We start from the raw sequence: 18,444 nt of genomic DNA on the forward strand, positions 1-18,444 counted from the left end.
GGCTGCAGTGATAGTAAATATTTCAAAAACAAAGTGCCAGGCCAGTGCAAACTAATACAAATGAATAAACATAATCAAAAACATAAACAAAGTGAATTTTATTTTGAAAATACCCTCAAAATACCGAAATGACAGCACACGACAAAGGCACGACATCCTAAATAACAAAACCGTGCGACGTCGGTCGAATGTCGTACGACAATGTCGAACAATTTCGATTATCGATCGTACGACAAATACGACATTTTGGTGCAAAAACGTCTGACATTCGTGCGAAAGTCGCGCGACATTGGCGTGCGACGTCGTACGATTGCACGGACGACAAACGACGGACGTCCGACGGACTTTTCAGTCAGGGTTGTAACAACAATATCTACACTCTACGAGAGAACAACCCAATTAAATTGCACGGACGGTGTACTCATCGCTGATTACTCTTTTTACCCAAATTGAGGAGCCCTCCGAGGGGGACGACACTCACGCAAAATGGGCTGCAAGCAGTGTTTGAAAAAAGTTTCTGACCAGGACCGCATAGCATGCCGCGGGTATTGCGGAGCAATTTTCCACATGATTTGCGCCAAGGTGGACGTCCCGCTGCGGGAACAGCTGGATTTGAACCAGACGCAAGTATTCTGGATGTGTGGGGAATGTGCCAAATTGTTCTCCAACAGTCACTTCCGCCGCGTCGTTAAGGACCACGATGGGGGCAACTCGGAGATTGCCGAGTCGATGAAAACAATGCAGAACGACATCGCGAATCTTACGTCGACGATTACCGACCTGAAGGAGAAAGTCCAGACCCAATCGACATCATTGTCCACACCCTCGTGGCCAAACAAACGACAGCGCGGCTCCAGCACAGATACTCCCGTGAAGGTCGCTATTCCAACCGCCTTTCGCGGAACGAAGGCTATGAATTCAGTTCCAGTAATCGCAGCTGAGCCGAACGACCTGTGGTACCTGTGGCTCTCCAGTTTCCCCCCGAGTGTCACGGATGAGGACATACACTCGATGGTGAAAGAGTGTCTCTCCACAGAGTAACCCAGAGTGACCAGTCAGAAGAAATGTCATTTCATTTTTTGGCTCCATAAGGTTTGCTGGTAGCAGGCGTGCGATGTACCTACGATGTACCACCAAGTTGAACCAAAAATCAAGAGGCAGTGGGAACTCTGTCTTACTCTGTGGTCTCTCCGTCGAAGACGACGATCCCATCGTCGTAAAGATGCTCGTGAAAAAGGGTGTCGACGTTTCCACACTCTCGTCGGTGACGTTCAAAGTCGGAATCGGCCGGGACTACCGTGAATCGTCCATGGATGCAGCCAACTGGCCGGAAGGACTGTCTTTCCGCGAGTTCGTGGACATCGACCGTAGACCAGCGCCCACCGTATTGCCATCGGGGTTTTCGAGGCGCCGCCTGGAATAATCTCGCAACGTCGTAGTCAGCCATCATTTGCCGCTCTGCCATCACCGGGACGCCTGTTAGAAAGACCTATGGAAGCCCCCAATCACCCCGTCACAGTCGAGTTCCCAGCCAGCGACCAGCACAGCCGTCCCGGGCCTGTGTTCGGGTGTCGGGAGGGGGTCTTCCAGGCCACATTCACAGGCGAGTACCATCCGTTATCAGATTTATCGTGCCCTTACAGTCCTTCGACTTCCAGCGTGCAGCCATGCCACTGGTTTGCCTTACACGGAACGACTTCTCATATTGCTGCCTTGTCATCACCGGGACGCATGTTATATGGTCGTAAGGAAGCCCCCAAACGCTCTGACGCAGTCACGTTCCCAGCCAGCGACCAGCACAGCCGTCCCGGACCTGCGTTCAGATGTCGTGAGGGGGTCTTCCAACCTACTTTCAGAGGCCAGTATCCAATCACCAGCTCGAATGACTGTTTCGACCTTGACATTTTCTCGGATTCCAGCCAAAGTCCTGAACCAGGTCGTGACCCAAACCAAGACAGCCACCTGACGATACGACCATCACCGGGACGCACGGTATACGGCACTATGGAAGCCCCCGATCACTCCGTCACAGTCGAGTTCCCAGCCAGCGGCCAGCACAGCCGTCCCGGTCCTGTGTTCGGAGATCGAGAGGGGGTCTTCCAAGCCGCCCCCACAGGCGAGTACCGTTCAAATCAAGTGACTTCTTGCTCTGAAAATTCTTCAGCTTTCAGTTCTCAGCCGAATACAAGTCACCAGCATGACAGAGCTGCCCGTGAGCCTTTCACGGAATCGCAGGCTCCCACCCCGCCTTCGTCAACAGACACCAATGCTAGTGGAACGTGTCAGCAGATCCGGTTCTACTACCAGAACGTACGAGGATTAAAAAGTAAAGTGGACGAGTTTTTCCTGAATTGCCTTGATTGCGACTACGACGTCATTATGCTGACCGAAACCTGGCTGGACGACTCAATAAATGCTGTGCAGCTGTTTGGAAATGCTTTTGAAGTGTTTTCTACTCATCGCAACGCCGGAAACAGCCGCCGTACCGTGGGTGGCGGTGTACTCATAGCTGTCCGGAAGTCCTTGGATTCGACTGTATGCGCTGAAGCTGCTGCTGTTAATCTAGAACAAATCTTCGTCAAAATTCAGCTGAAGACGCAGAAGGTTTTTGTCGGCTGTTTCTATCTACCTTCTGAAAAACGCTACGAACATCAATTGGTAGAGGATCACATAACCTGCATTGAATCCGTTGCTGGACTCGCTGATCCGAGCGATTACATTGTGGTCGCCGGAGATTACAATCAGTCCAATCTGGTTTGGAAGGCGCTATCCGGCAATCGCTCGTTCGCCGACCCCCTGCACACGCACACGCGCTGTCGGATGGAAAAAACAACACATGAAGTGCTAATCGATGGTGTCGCTAGAAATAGCTTGCATCAATGCAATCTCGTACCCAATCATCAGAACAGAATCCTTGACCTTATCTTCATCAGTGATGGCGCTGAACGCACTGCAGTGTCTGAAGCGAACGACTCTCTAGTTCCTCTAGATAGGTATCACCCTGCACTGGTTTTCGATCTCTCCGCTGTTTTGGACGCAGAATTCGAAGACGTTCACGACCCCCTCGATCTGAACTTCCGGAAGACAGACTTCAGCGAGCTGATTCGGAGCTTGGAAAACACTGACTGGACAAGTGTTTTAGGATCTTCAGATGTTGATGCAGCAGTTGATATCTTCGGATCTGTCGTACGAGAACTTCTCGCGAGGCACACCCCCTGCCGGCGACCTCCTCGAAAACTGGCTTGGAGCAACGCGAGTTTGCGCGAACTCAAAAGGCAACGAGCTGCTGCCCTCGAGCGATACACCCAGCACCGCGGACCGATTACACAAGCTGTGTTTAAAGCTGCCAGCTCCCGATACAAGTCTTACAACAAGCGCTGCTACAAAAGCTACATCCGAAAAACACAAGAAAATCTTCGCCGCAACCCGTCGCAGTTCTGGTCCTTTGCAAAATCTAAATATCAAGAAAATGGACTGCCCTCTACTATGGTTTTAGGAGAGACTGTAGCCAAAACGAACGCCGAAAAGTGCACCCTTTTCGCCCAACACTTTGCATCTGTTTTTCAACAACCTGGTCCAGCACCTGCCTCTGAACAGCATCTGGAACTGGTACCGCGCGACGTAGTGGACATCGATGTTTTCGTCGCTTCCAAGGACATGTTAAAACGTGCATCGCTGAAACTAAAGTCGTCGAACGCGCCAGGACCTGACGGCATCCCATCGGTAGTGCTCAAGCGCTGTTTCGAACAACTGTCGGAGCCGCTTTTGAAAATTGTGAACCTGTCCTTGCAACAATCCAAGTTTCCAACTGCATGGAAGAAATCAGTGATGTTTCCGGTGTTTAAAAAGGGTGCAAAACGATTGATTGGGAATTACAGAGGAATCACTTCTCTCTGCGCTGGATCGAAGCTTTTAGAAATTGTTGTTGGTGAAGTCATCTCTTTCAATTGCCGCAGCTTCATCTGTCCCGAGCAACACGGATTTATGCCAGGAAGATCTGTCACTTCAAACCTGATGGAATTTACAAACTTCTGCATCGAGAATATTGCGGCGGGTCGACAAGTAGATGCAGTTTACACTGATTTGAAGGCAGCTTTTGACCGCTTGGACCATACCATCGTGCTCCAGAAACTTGCTAAGCTCGGATTCTCATCTCGTATGTGTCGCTGGCTGGAATCATTCCTCAAAGAACGGATAATCCAAGTAAAGATTGGTACATCGCTGTCAGCCGAGTTTTCTAACGGATCGGGTGTCGCACAAGGAAGCAACCTTGGCCCACTTGTGTTCACTGTGTTCTTCAACGACTCCAACGCCCTTTTAGACCATCTCCACCGGGCGCGCGCAGTAAGGATTTGGAAGCGCTCCACCATCACTCTTCCCCACACCGGTCGCTCATAAACGCGCTCATAAAATAGCAGCTCGACCCTGGGTGAACAGCGGGTGACCAAATTTAGTCGCCCGCTAGTAGCGCGCACAAATATTTGACATCTGCTTGAAGTGAAAGGAGAATCAAGATTTTTTTTTTGAATTGACTTTTTATGGTTCCATGGAACTGGACATTGATGATGGACATTTTCATTGTACTGGCCACAACCCGGATTGGCCCAGGTTCCCCGGGGGATGTTCCGTTGAAAGGATATTGGCGGTACCTATGAATATGGGCAATATTGGTGTCAAACTTCATGATTTTCAAAATCACATATGGAAATCACGAAAATGGACATTGTGATTGGACTGGCCACAATCCGAATTGGTCCGGGTTCCCCCGGGGATGTTCCGTTGAGCGGACATTGGCGGCACCGTATGAATATGGGCAATATTGGTGTCAAACTTCACGATTTTCAAAATCACATGTAAAAATTACGAAAAAGGACATTTTTAGTGGACTGGCCACAACCCGGATGGCTCCGTGTTCCCGCGAGGATGTTCCGTTAAGCGGACATTGGCGGCACCGTATGAATATGAGCAATATTGGTGTCAAACTTCACAATTTTCAAAATCACATGTGAAAATTACGAAAATTGACATTTTGAGTGGACTGGCCACAATCCGAATTGGTCAGGGTTCCCCCGGGGATGTTTCGTTGAGCGGACATTGGCGGCATCGTATAAATATGGGAAATATTTGTGTCAAATTTCACGATTTTCAAAATCACATGTAAAAATTACGAAAATGGACATTTTCAACGAACTGGCCACAACCCGGATGGTTCCGGATTCCCTGGGGGATGTTCCGTTGGAAGGACATTGGTGACACCGATGAATATGGGCAATATTGGTATCAAAATTCACGATTTTCAATATCACATATGAAAATTCCGTAAATTTACATTTTAAACAGACTGGCCACAACCCGGATGGTTCCGGATTCCCCTGACGATGTTCCGTTGAAGGGACATTGAAGGAATTTGTTTTTTGAATTAATTTAAATTTTGGATTGTGGATCTTTTCAACTTCAATATTTGTTATTTATTTATTTGTGCCGATAAGGTCCCTTCAACGAAACAACGAATAAACTTTATATGTTCATTTTCGTAATTTCGATAGGTGATTTTGAAAACCGTGAAGTTTGACACCATTATATATAACTTCCCCCGGGTAACTCGGAACTACCTGGGTTGTGGCCAGTTGTGTGTGTGTGTGTGTGTGTGGTCCAATCCAATACCCGCTGGCCGGCAGCGAAATTATGGGAAAGTATAGTTTGTATCAGACTTGGGTTGAGCTGATACAGCTTATCTCAGTCCCGGGTATTAGGTGGTGACAGCCCTCGCGCTGCTTCCAATGACCCATTTCAGAATGGCAGAGATCCTAGCGGCCCAATTCCGAGGTCATTGGGCATTGTCTGGCCCCGCCTAAACATAGTACAAGAACCAGACGGGTCCTCGACCTATCTTTAAACTTCCAATCCCATCAGGCAAAACAGGGATCAGCGCGTATTTAATAATTTTTGAAAAGTAGGCAAAATATGAAAATTTCAGTTTGGATAGATCTCACCAAGTTTCTGGTTTCTGGGAGTTGTCCCATATTTCCCGTATGCGTTCGTATGCGTTCGGAATTCCAGTGGAGCTCACGAGCAGCTTGATCCTATTCCTACCGACACGACTCAAATCCTGGCGTACTGATATGCTGGCAATTCTTGGTCAGCTGCTGCTTCAGCACGATATCCACGTTCTCCGACCAACCTCAACCGATCACAGACCGCCCACCAAGCTTTGCTGATCTTCGAAGTACTTTTTCTCGATCTGCAACACCTTCTCCAGTATCAGTTGAAATGGCTTGAGCGCTGCTTGATGACACTTCCAAAAATATTCTTTGGCAAACTGCTTTTATTTCTTTCGCACTATTTGTTTTTTTTAACGAGTTGAATACTACCCTCAGAACGAGCTAGCCCACATCACACTAATACTACTGCAAGAGCGGAGCCGCGCGATGAACTGTCAAACCCTTGACCAAGCGGCATAAAAAAACAAAAATCGCGAAAAAACTGTCCAAATTCCCAAAATTGCAAGAAATCTGCACTTTCCACATGAAATCTACACATTGTTAAAATCTTGTCACTACTTTTACGCGATTTACTATAAAAACTACCGACTAAACAATTCAAATCCGCGGACCGCACACCGCCAGCCTCTGCTCTCAACTACCTGGGTTGTGGCCAGTTCACTCAAAAAGTTCATTTTCGTAATTTTCACATGTGATATTGAAAATTGTAAAGTTTGACACCAATATTACCCATATTCATACGGTGCGGCCAATAACCTTCCAACGGAACATTCCTCGGGGAACCCGGAACCATCCGGGTTGTGGCCAGTTCGTTGAAAATGTCCATTTTCGTAATTTTCACATGTGATTTTGAAAATCGTGAAGTTTGACACCAATATTGCCCATATTATACGGTGCCGCCAATGTCTCCTCAACGGAACATCCGATTCGGGTTGTGGCCAGTCCGTTTAAAATTTTCATTTTCGTAATTTTTATCTGTGATATTGAAAATCGTGAATTTTGACACCAATATTGCCCATATTCATACGGTGCCGCCAATGTCCGCTCAACGGAACATCCCCGAGGGAACCCGGACCAATTCGGATTGTGGCCAGTCCACTCACAATGTCAATTTTCGTGATTTCGATATGCGATTTTGAAAATCGTGAAATTTAACACCAATATTGCCCATATTCATCGTAGCCGCCAATGTCCCTCCAACGGAACATATTCCGGGGAACCCGGAACCATCCGGGTTCCGGCCAGTCCGTTTAAAATGTCAGTTTTCGTAATTTTCACATGTGATTTTGAAAATTGTGAAGTTTGACACCAATATTGGCCATATAGATACGGTGCGGCCAATGTCCTTCCAACGGAACATCCCTCGGGGAACCCGGAACATTCCTCGGGGAACCCTGAACCATCCGGGTCCACTAGAAATGTCAATTTTAATAATTTTCATATGTAATATTGCAAATCGTGAAATTTAACACCAATATTGCCATATTCATAGGAGCCGCCAATGTCTCTCCAACGGAACATCCCCCGGGAAACCCGGAACCATCCGGGTTCCGGCCAGTCCGTTTAAAATGTCAGTTTTCGTAATTTTCATATGTGATTTTGAGAATCGAGAAGTTTGACACCAATATTGGCCATATAGATACGGTGCGGCCAATGTCCTTCCAACGGAACATCCCTCGGGGAACCCGGAACATTCCTCGGGGAATCCTGAACCATCCGGGTCCACTAGAAATGTCAATTTTAATAATTTTCATATGTAATATTGCAAATCGTGAAATTTAACACCAATATTGCCCATATTCATAGGAGCCGCCAATGTCTCTCCAACGGAACATCCCCCGGGAAACCCGGAACCATCCGGGTTCCGGGCAGTCCGTTTAAAATGTCAGTTTTCGTAATTTTCACATGTGATTTTGAAAATTGTGAAGTTTGACACCAATATTGGCCATATTGATACGGTGCGGCCAATGTCCTTTCTAACGGAACATTCCTCGGGGAACCCTGAACATTCCTCGGGGAACCCTGAACCATCCGGGTCCACTAGAAAAGTCCATTTTCATAATTTTCATATGTGATATTGCAAATCGTGAAATTTAACACCAATATTGCCCATATTCATAGGAGTCGCCAATGTCCCTCCAACGGAACATCCCCCGGGAAACCCGGAACCATCCGGGTTCCGGCCAGTACGTTTAAAATGTCAGTTTTCGTAATTTTCATATGTGATTTTGAGAATCGAGAAGTTTGACACCAATATTGCCCATATTCATACGGTGCTGCCAATGTCCCTCCAACGGAACATTCCCCGGGGAACCCGGACCAATCCAGGTTACTACCAATCCAGTTTTTTTTGGAAATAATTACTTTTGGCTTTGAAGATTTTGGCAAATTGGTCATGCCAATAAATTAAAACAAATTTTATTTCGAATCGTCAAAATAAGCTGATACTCACCCCCGGTGGGGTTGGCAGTGACTATTTTACCAACCCGTTTTATCAACGACCGGTGTGGGAAGGGTGACTAAACTAAAATAGTAGCGCTGTGGGTGAACAAAATAGTCACTCATTTATGTGCGCACCGGTGGAGATGCTCTTAGTCGACAAATGCAAGCTCCTGTATGCTGACGACTTCAAAATTTTCTTGGCCATCGACAACCTCGCTGATTGGTACGGTCTTCAGTCTCGCCTCGACAAGTTCTCTAACTGGTGTGACGTGAACCGCTTGGAACTCAGCGTGCAGAAGTGCACAACTATTTCCTTTCACCGGAAAACAAGGCGCGAGGTGTTTTCGTTTGATTACTCGCTAGGTGGGCACGTGCTCGAGCGGCTCGAAGTCGTGAAAGACCTTGGGGTCCTACTTGACGAAAAGCTTACCTTCCGGCAGCATCTATCAGCAATAGTAGACAAGGCTTATAGACAGCTCGGGTTTCTGTTCAGAATGGCGCGTGACTTCGATGACCCGCTCTGCCTTCGGTCGTTGTACTTTGCCTTGGTCAGGTCCCATTTGGAATATTCGTCCGTAATCTGGTCTCCTTATCATCAAAACTGGATTGACCGTATCGAGAGAATCCAGAAGAAGTTCGTGTGGTACGCCTGCAGAAAAATGGAACGACCCTACACGACTGCCGAGCTACGAAGCACGCCGCAACCTGCTTGGCATCGAAACACTGGAGACGCGACGAACCATTGCGAAAGCTGTCTTCGCTGCTAAGATCCTGACCGCTGAAATTGATTGCCCACATCTCTTATCCCTACTAAATACAAATATTTCTTCCAGAAATCTGCGTCCTCGAGCTGACCAGGGGCTTCTCGCACGCTCGTTCGCAAGGACAGACTATCAGCGCAACTCTCCCGTGAGGTCCATTTCTGACGCTTTTAACGACGCCTACAGGTTTTTCGAATTTCACGAACCCGTGAGCAAGTTCCGCGAAAAGCTGCGCGCCGAGTTCAAGTAGAGGACACGAATTCGGTTAAGTAGAATCTAAAATGACAATTTTTTAACGCGTTGTAAATTATGTTTGTATTGTGCTACCTGTAATTGTAATTTATTTTATTTGTAAAAGCATCGAGCAATACCCAACCATTTAGACCATTTAGGTCCGATGGGTCAATAAACAATTCAATTCAATTTATCGTCATGCATTTCCTTGGTGAAAGCTGCAAATGAAAGACCCTTTAGATATTATTTTTCCTAACAGATGTTATTAAAAATGTTTACCTTTCAAGTAGAAATCCAAGCAGAAATCCTGTAGAAATTCAAGTATAAATCCCGATTTATCCAAAGTTCCGGAACTTAGTTCAGTGAGCACTACTCATATCGAAAACAAATATGGCTACCTCAACATCTAACCGAACAGCTCGGCACTTTCTAGCAAATTTGACAGTTGAATTGCCGAACTCGGTAGATTTTGGACATGCCGAGATTTTCGTTAAATTTAACTGACGAACTTCGGCATTTTGCTTAGATCTCCCGAACTATCGGTTAAATTTAACCGAGAATATTGGAACAATGAATTTTCTGCCGAGATTTCGGCAGAATATCACTTTGCCGAGCACGTTCGGCAGATATTTCTGCCGAAGTCGAATCTTCATTCTGAGTGTGTACCCTCCCAAAAATGTGAAAATATTCCCTATGTTGTGTGTTTAAGTTGGAAAAGAGTGAAGTAGACTGTGTTTTAACACTTGTGTGGCACAAATCTCATGAGTTACATAAGTCAGTTATACAAGTAGTGAAACAAGCTGTTATTTAACTAACGTTGAAATTTTGTCTTGTATGTTGATCAAAAACAGCTGTCTAACTATTATTCAACAGACGACAAGTTATGAGTGCTACTTGGGCTGTTTTACTTTTTTACCTGTGGAAGGCGCCATAATTATCCGATAGTTACCATTTCTCAAATGTAGAACCTTCATTAAATTTAGAACAACTTTCCCCAAGACACCATATTTTTAGGATTTTTTCCCGCGAAGTTATTAGCGCCCAAAACTGACCTTTTTTGCGCGGCCAGCTGTAAAAGGCAACCTAACAACGATGTTTATTTCCAATTCGTACACGCACGTGCTTTCTCTCATGGTACGTTCGTTTGAACAGCCAGTGCGGCACTGAGTGCCACACTCGTCGGTGCCAGTTTTGGTTCAAACGAACATTCTTTTTCAGTGTGCATGGAACTCGCATGAAACTGAAAAAAAATCGAGTGCGGCACTAGAGGTTCAGTTCCAAGATGGCGGCAAAACTCGTGCGAACTAGCGCGAGTTTCTTCAAACAAACACTTTGACAGCTCTGAATGCGGCACTCAGTGCGGAACTAGCCCTCAAACGAACGTACCATCAGGTTCAAACTCTCTCACGAGCTCCCTGACTGAAAAGTCCGTCCGACGTCCGTCGTTTGTCGTACGTGCAATCGTACGACGTCGCACGACAATGTCGTGCGACATTCGCACGAATGTCATACGTTTTTGCACCAAAATGTCGTATTTGTCGTGCGATCGATCATCGAAATTGTTCGACATTGTCGTACGACATTCGACCGACGTCGCACGGTTTTGTTATTTAGGATGTCGTGCTATTGTCGTGTGCTGTCATTTCGGAATTTTTAGGTTATTTTCGAAATAAAATTCATTTTATTTGTTGTTTTGCTGATTTTTATTGATATTTATTAGTTTTCACTGGCCTGGCACTTTGTTTTCCAAATATTCACTATCACTGCAGTCACAATTTTCCAAATTTCGCTTGATGATGGCCAATCCGGTAGAATTCGTGTGCTGCCCCGTGAGTAGTTCGTTCACCTCCATCGCTTTCACTCAGAGGTTGTACTCGGCCGCAAGTTTGTTCTTTTTTTCCAGGTCTTAGTATTGATAATGGCGATTTTGACATTCTCTAAAAATCAAACACCATCAACACTTTCATTGTCCTGTTTGGAGACTGTTTGATACAGATCTGAAATGAATTAAATAATAAAAAAAATACTGTAACTAGGGGAACAGCATCTAATTCCAGCGTGCCTTTAATGTTGCCATATCAGCACTTTGACATTCAATTACAGCTCATAAAAAGCGTTTTCAACTGAAATCAAATGATAAATCGGCCAATAAGAAGTGAGCAAGCAATTTTCTATCAAAAGTTTTGAAAAATTAGTTGTTTGAATAGTTAAAATAAGTAAATTGGATGGAGTCAGAAGCGAGTGCTTATTTTGCTAAACATACGAGAATTTCTCCTATTTGCTACCTGGCGAAAATATTCAAATTATTTAAAATTTCTAGAAGTTAAGAATTTTAGAAATTAAGAATTTCAAAACATAAGAATTAAAAAAATTTAAGAATTGTAGATAATAATTTTGTATTTGTCAAATTTTCGATTCAATAATTTAATAATTTAATAATTTAATAATTTAATAATTTAATAATTTAATAATTTAATAATTTAATAATTTAATAATTTAATAATTTAATAATTTAATAATTTAATAATTTAATAATTTAATAATTTAATAATTTAATAATTTAATAATTTAATAATTTAATAATTTAATAATTTAATAATTTAATAATTTAATAATTTAATAATTTAATAATTTAATAATTTAATAATTTAATAATTTAATAATTTAATAATTTAATAATTTAATAATTTAATAATTTAATAATTTAATAATTTAATAATTTAATAATTTAATAATTTAATAATTTAATAATTTAATAATTTAATAATTTAATAATTTAATAATTTAATAATTTAATAATTTAATAATTTAATAATTTAATAATTTAATAATTTAATAATTTAATAATTTAATAATTTAATAATTTAATAATTTAATAATTTAATAATTTAATAATTTAATAATTTAATAATTTAATAATTTAATAATTTAATAATTTAATAATTTAATAATTTAATAATTTAATAATTTAATAATTTAATAATTTAATAATTTAATAATTTAATAATTTAATAATTTAATAATTTAATAATTTAATAATTTAATAATTTAATAATTTAATAATTTAATAATTTAATAATTTAATAATTTAATAATTTAATAATTTAATAATTTAATAATTTAATAATTTAATAATTTAATAATTTAATAATTTAATAATTTAATAATTTAATAATTTAATAATTTAATAATTTAATAATTTAATAATTTAATAATTTAATAATTTAATAATTTAATAATTTAATAATTTAATAATTTAATAATTTAATAATTTAATAATTTAATAATTTAATAATTTAATAATTTAATAATTTAATAATTTAATAATTTAATAATTTAATAATTTAATAATTTAATAATTTAATAATTTAATAATTTAATAATTTAATAATTTAATAATTTAATAATTTAATAATTTAATAATTTAATAATTTAATAATTTAATAATTTAATAATTTAATAATTTAATAATTTAATAATTTAATAATTTAATAATTTAATAATTTAATAATTTAATAATTTAATAATTTAATAATTTAATAATTTAATAATTTAATAATTTAATAATTTAATAATTTAATAATTTAATAATTTAATAATTTAATAATTTAATAATTTAATAATTTAATAATTTAATAATTTAATAATTTAATAATTTAATAATTTAATAATTTAATAATTTAATAATTTAATAATTTAATAATTTAATAATTTAATAATTTAATAATTTAATAATTTAATAATTTAATAATTTAATAATTAAATAATTTAATAATTTAATAATTTAATAATTTAATAATTTAATTATTTAATAATTTAATAATTTAATAATTTAATAATTTAATAATTTAATAATTTAATAATTTAATAATTTAATAATTTAATAATTTAATAATTTAATAATTTAATAATTTAATAATTTAATAATTTAATAATTTAATAATTTAATAATTTAATAATTTAATAATTTAATAATTTAATAATTTAATAATTTAATAATTTAATAATTTAATAATTTAATAATTTAATAATTTAATAATTTAATAATTTAATAATTTAATAATTTAATAATTTATTAATTTAATAATTTAATAGTTTAATAGCTTAATAATTTATTAATTAAATTATTTAATAATTTAATTATTTATTTATAATTTTATGATTTTATAAATAACACCGACCAATAAAGTTTCTGCGCAGGTTCAATTCAAGGGGACCCCAAAAACATGTTTACTTTGTATTTTTCAAAAATTTCAAAAATGTTTGGACAGAGCCGAATGGGTTTTCTCCAAAGTTTGTATGGAGAATTAGAGCTGTTCGCTACTCCCTCAAACTTCATGCTGCCCCCTCGAGTTGAGCCAGGTTTCAGAATTTTAGAGTTTTATAATTTTTACTTAATTATTGTAAAATTATTTAATACTAGAATTTCAGAAGTAAAGAATTTCAGAATTTTTGTGTTTGAGATTAAAAAAAAGTTTTGGCTCGTAGAATTGAAGAATTCAAGAATTATTTTTTAAATTTTTTTATTGTTTAGAATTTGTGATTGCATTAGGTTTGGATCACCCCTCCTGTCCTCCCCCACGCACATTTCCATCGTCCTCTTTTTTCCTCCCGGCACACCTCCACCGTTTAAAAAAACACGACTCACCCCGAGGGGCGTGACAAAGGCCTTAATGTATTAATTATCGGCATTTAATACATTAAGGAATTAAATTCCTCATGTCGTTTGACATTTGACAGCGCCACACCTGCTTTGAAAACTTTGGTTTGCTTCGTGTCTCTTTCGCGCACTCCGCTGTCAAGCTTGTTTTGGTTTCGTGTAAAAAAGACGAAGTTCTTCGTCAAAAGAATGACGCCGTGAAGCTGAAGAGATTTTGGACCAAGCCGATCTAAACGTGCCATTGACGGAGAAGTTGCAGCCGGTGGAGTTGGATTACATTTTCCAGTAGCTGGTTAAGTGCGATGCGGATCCTGGGACGCGCCTTAACGGAGTAATAGAGTTTAAGCTTAACAATCAGACGTCGGACGAGAGCAAGATTTCGTTGCAGCTGGAGGTGCCTTGCTACAGCGACAATTCGACATCGGCGGAAAAGAAATTGCACCTCCTGTGCAACCGCAAAAGTGATCTGCACTACGAGCCAAGCTACGAGCTCTCTGACGAAAACGGCGCTCTGCGGTGCATTAGCGTTCGGATGCTGGAATGGTTCATCCGGCAAATGATGCGGGAAGATGGCCACATTAACGCTGGGAGGAGGTTCAAGAACGGGTGACACGAAAGCATTCAGGAGTAGACAATTGTAATCATCCGAGTTAATTAGGTACTTGGAGTGACTTTTAATTACGTTAGATGATGACTTTTTGATACAATGCTTTGAAAAAATAAAATATCTCAACTTTGTTGTTTCATTTATTTCAATAATAGTCCCACCATGTAAGGTTGGCCGGTTCTTGAGTGTCTGGAATAACGACGTTGGCGGCTCCTCATTTCGTTCAACCGGCGATTGCTTTTCCACCGGGCTTATGGTAGTACCGATGATCTGGCTTCTGGAGGTCATCACGGGACTAACGACATCTAGGACTCGGCGGTGATGAGGTTGCAACGGTAGGGACACATCAGGGGAAACCACTTCTGGTAGGCCGCATTGAACATGCCAAGCTGTTTGGCGGGAGTGTTACGGAGAAATCTGTGGGAAATGACGTGGGAAGAATTCGATTCGAGGATCCGTTTCAACAAACGCAGCATCCAGGTGGGCCGCTCGATGGCCTTCTCCAACAAATCTTCCGGCTGGGCCAGCTTCGATATCGTCCAGTACGTCCTGGTTACCGCCCTGGATGACGCTGCGCAACTTTTCCGGTTTGCCTGTACCGCGCTGGTACTTTCCTGCTCGACCGCTCTTCGATGACACAAATTTGGCGCCAAACACAACAACAAACACACGCGGTGTCAAAATGTCAAATCAATGTAGTGTAAGAAGAGGTGGCGTTGTTTTGAACGTAAACAATCGTTAATATATTTAATTCCTACCGTTAATTAATTAAATAATTTAATTTCTTACTATTGTCCCGCCCCTCGACTCACCCCAATCCGCTTTCGATCGCAGACCGGTTCCTTCCCGTCCCATCTTCCGGCATGATCCGCCGGGTTAACGATGTTTCACGTTCTCTTCCACCGTCGCGAAGGCTGAAATCAGGAAGTCTGGAACATAATGTTATGATTTAGCCGCTCGCCCACTCCGGCCGGAACTTTCCAGCAAAAAAAAGAACACAACTTACCAATCAACCAGCCAAAATCCTCACGCAAGGCTGTATATCATAGGTACTCGCGATCTTGCTTTGCATTAGTGTGAGTGCATGACTCCGTGCCACTAAAACCAAAACAATAACAAACGAACAATGGACCGTGCCAGGAAAACCAAAACATAAACAATGTCAGTGTCAGTGGAGTGAGAGAGTCCGAGATAACGATTTTGACAACCGCACTACTACACACTCAATCGCGAGTACCTTAGGTAGAAAGCCATGATCCTCACGAACCTTTACAACAATATTGTTTTTCTGATTTGATCAAGTCCGAACAAGATCAACTGAAGAGAACTGTCAAACTGTTTGCGTCGACGATAATCGACGTCGAATTGAAGGTGAATCGATGGAAAAAACAATGTCGAGCATGTCGAGTGTTTGTCGCACGTTTGTCGTCCTTTCGACCAATCGATATCCTCTGCGCTGCGTTTCTGGCATGTTTATTATAATTTTCAACTAAAATAGCAGGATTGTTTTGAGATATACTTAGCATATAAATTCTTAAATTATGTCAAACATAAAAAAACTGCGCTGAAAAAAAATAATTTGAATAAAAGACAGCTTAGGCTCACTTAAAAAGTTACAGCAAATGTCATGAGAACAGGGTTTGTTTGTTTTTCCAAGCATTAAACGCAGTTTTTCGTATATGCTAAAGAAACACGATAATGATTCAATTATTTAAAAAAAAAACTTCAGGTAATACAAATGTTGTTTCTTTAGGTAGTTTGTTTTAACAAAAATATACTTTAGTACAAATCAGAACAAATCAAGGCAATTTTACAATTATTGCTGCAAATTTTCATTCATTCTCTCTAAAATGATTTTTTTGTTCTTTATGGAAAGGAGAATGGGCAAATTTGTATGGAAGCTGGTCCAAGAATGTACACGAACGGGACCAACTTTTTTCGAAAGATCTCGCCGAGACATGAGAAAAAGTCTTCTGGACCAACTCTCTAAACCCCGGGGTTCAAAAGTTACATGCTGTTGAAGTTTGAGTATTTTGGGTTAAAATGTACAAAAAAATCGTATTTTTGCTATTTCTAAAATCATTTATAAAATCTCTGTTTCATTATGGATTTCGATTTTCTTGACTTCATTCGACGCGTATCAGCAAAAACTATAAATTCTGATATGTCTTAGCATGATTGAAACATGATTTCTCTTGTTTTTAACCGTTTGAACCGTTTGTGCAAGAGGCATCCCATAGAAACAAGTCGAAACTTCAAGGTTTTGAAACCGGATCCGACCTAGACTGCTTCAGTGAGTATGGAAGGCTTCAGTCCAATGTTGTAACAACTTATTAGGATGGTCTGAGTCATCCGAGAACTCCTTGGCGTTAAGACCGGTGAGTCTACCGCCGTAACAAGCAAGATGTCGGCGGTTTTTGGCCGCTGATCATACCCGCATAGCTTCAGTGAGTGTGGTAGACTACTTTGCTAATGTGTTAGTATGTCCTGGGTCATCCAAGGACTTCCTGGAGTTAAGATCTGTGGGTCTACTACCGTAACAAGCAAAATGTCTACCGGTTTTGACAACGGAACATACCCGCATAGCTTTAGTCAGTATGGTAGACTGCTTTGTTAATGTGTTGGGATGTCTTTGGCCATCCTAGGACTTTGGATTCAGTTTTTTAAAAAATCCAAAGAAAATGTCTTCCTTTTTTATCTAAGAAAACTGCATGGTATTTCTTGTAACAAAAGCAGATAAATTAAAATCCAAAACGTTTGCAATTAGGTTTGGATCAGAACAGATGACGATTCATGGATGAACTAATTCATCAAATTTGTATTCTCTCTCACACGGTCTTACAATATGATATCTACTGTTGATCACATATTACATTACATTTTATATCTTAACAAAACAAACCTAGTATTTTAGTTGAAAATTATAATAAACATGTCAAGAACGCAGCGCAGCGGATAGCAAACGAAAACGACAACGACGACAAAAGTCCATGCAGAGAATCAGCGCGCGCTTGTAGGTAAACAGGTAGGCAGGCAGGCGAGCAAGCTCGTGAGAGAGTTTGAACCTGAGAGAGAGCACGTGCGTGTACGAATTGGAAATAAACATCGTTGTTAGGTAGCCGCTTACAGCTGGCCGCGCAAAAAGGGTCAGTTTTGGGAGCTAATAACTTCGCGGGAAGAAATCCTAAAAATATGGTGTCTTCGGGAAAGTTGTTCTAAATTTAATGAAGGTTCTACATTTGAGAAATGGTAAGAGTCGAATAATTATGGCGCCTTCCACAGGTAAAAAAGTAAAACAGTTGCTTTTCTCCATACATTTTGACGATTTTTCCCATACAAACTTTAAGCGATTGGAGGGAGGGGTTCCCGTGGAATTTAGCCTAGTGATGGGTCAATCTTTGATTTCAGGGGGTAGCCCCAAAAAAGTCAAAGTGTTAAATTAATATTCAAAGTGTTTAAATTTTGTTGAGAATTTCAATAATTTTAAGCATTTATTTTTGTCTAGGTATTTTAATACCGTCGTCAGGGGTGACATTGGGCCTGGGGGGTGAGATTGGGTCATACAAATTTCAGCATTTTTGTATGACCCAATCTCACCCCCCAGACCCAATGTCACCCCTGATGACGGTATTGTAAATATTTGAAATATTTTAAGTATTTGAAACATTTATTTTTTAAGTTTTTTAGAAATATTATCATATTTAGGTATGTTATATATGCTAATAAATTAAGGTATTT

General features: G+C 39.9%; 1 long non-coding RNA gene across 3 annotated transcripts; it reads right to left on the reverse strand.

Moving 5' to 3' along the window:
• Nucleotides 1–5,489: 5,489 nt before the first annotated feature.
• LOC128092597 (uncharacterized) lies at nucleotides 5,490–18,228 on the reverse strand. Of its 3 annotated transcripts, none has more exons than XR_008211915.1 (4): nucleotides 15,713–18,228; nucleotides 15,519–15,635; nucleotides 6,644–11,436; nucleotides 5,490–5,612 (listed from the first exon to the last, which is right to left on the reverse strand). It is a non-coding gene; the product is annotated as an uncharacterized LOC128092597 (long non-coding RNA). The 3 variants fall into 3 exon arrangements; XR_008211916.1 differs by having other exon boundaries at nucleotides 6,644–9,481; nucleotides 9,533–11,436; nucleotides 15,519–18,228; XR_008211914.1 differs by having other exon boundaries at nucleotides 15,519–18,228.
• Between the last annotated feature and the right edge of the window lie 216 nt (nucleotides 18,229–18,444).

Source organism: Culex pipiens, chromosome 1 (assembly GCF_016801865.2).
Source record: "Culex pipiens pallens isolate TS chromosome 1, TS_CPP_V2, whole genome shotgun sequence".
NCBI lineage: Eukaryota > Metazoa > Arthropoda > Insecta > Diptera > Culicidae > Culex > Culex pipiens.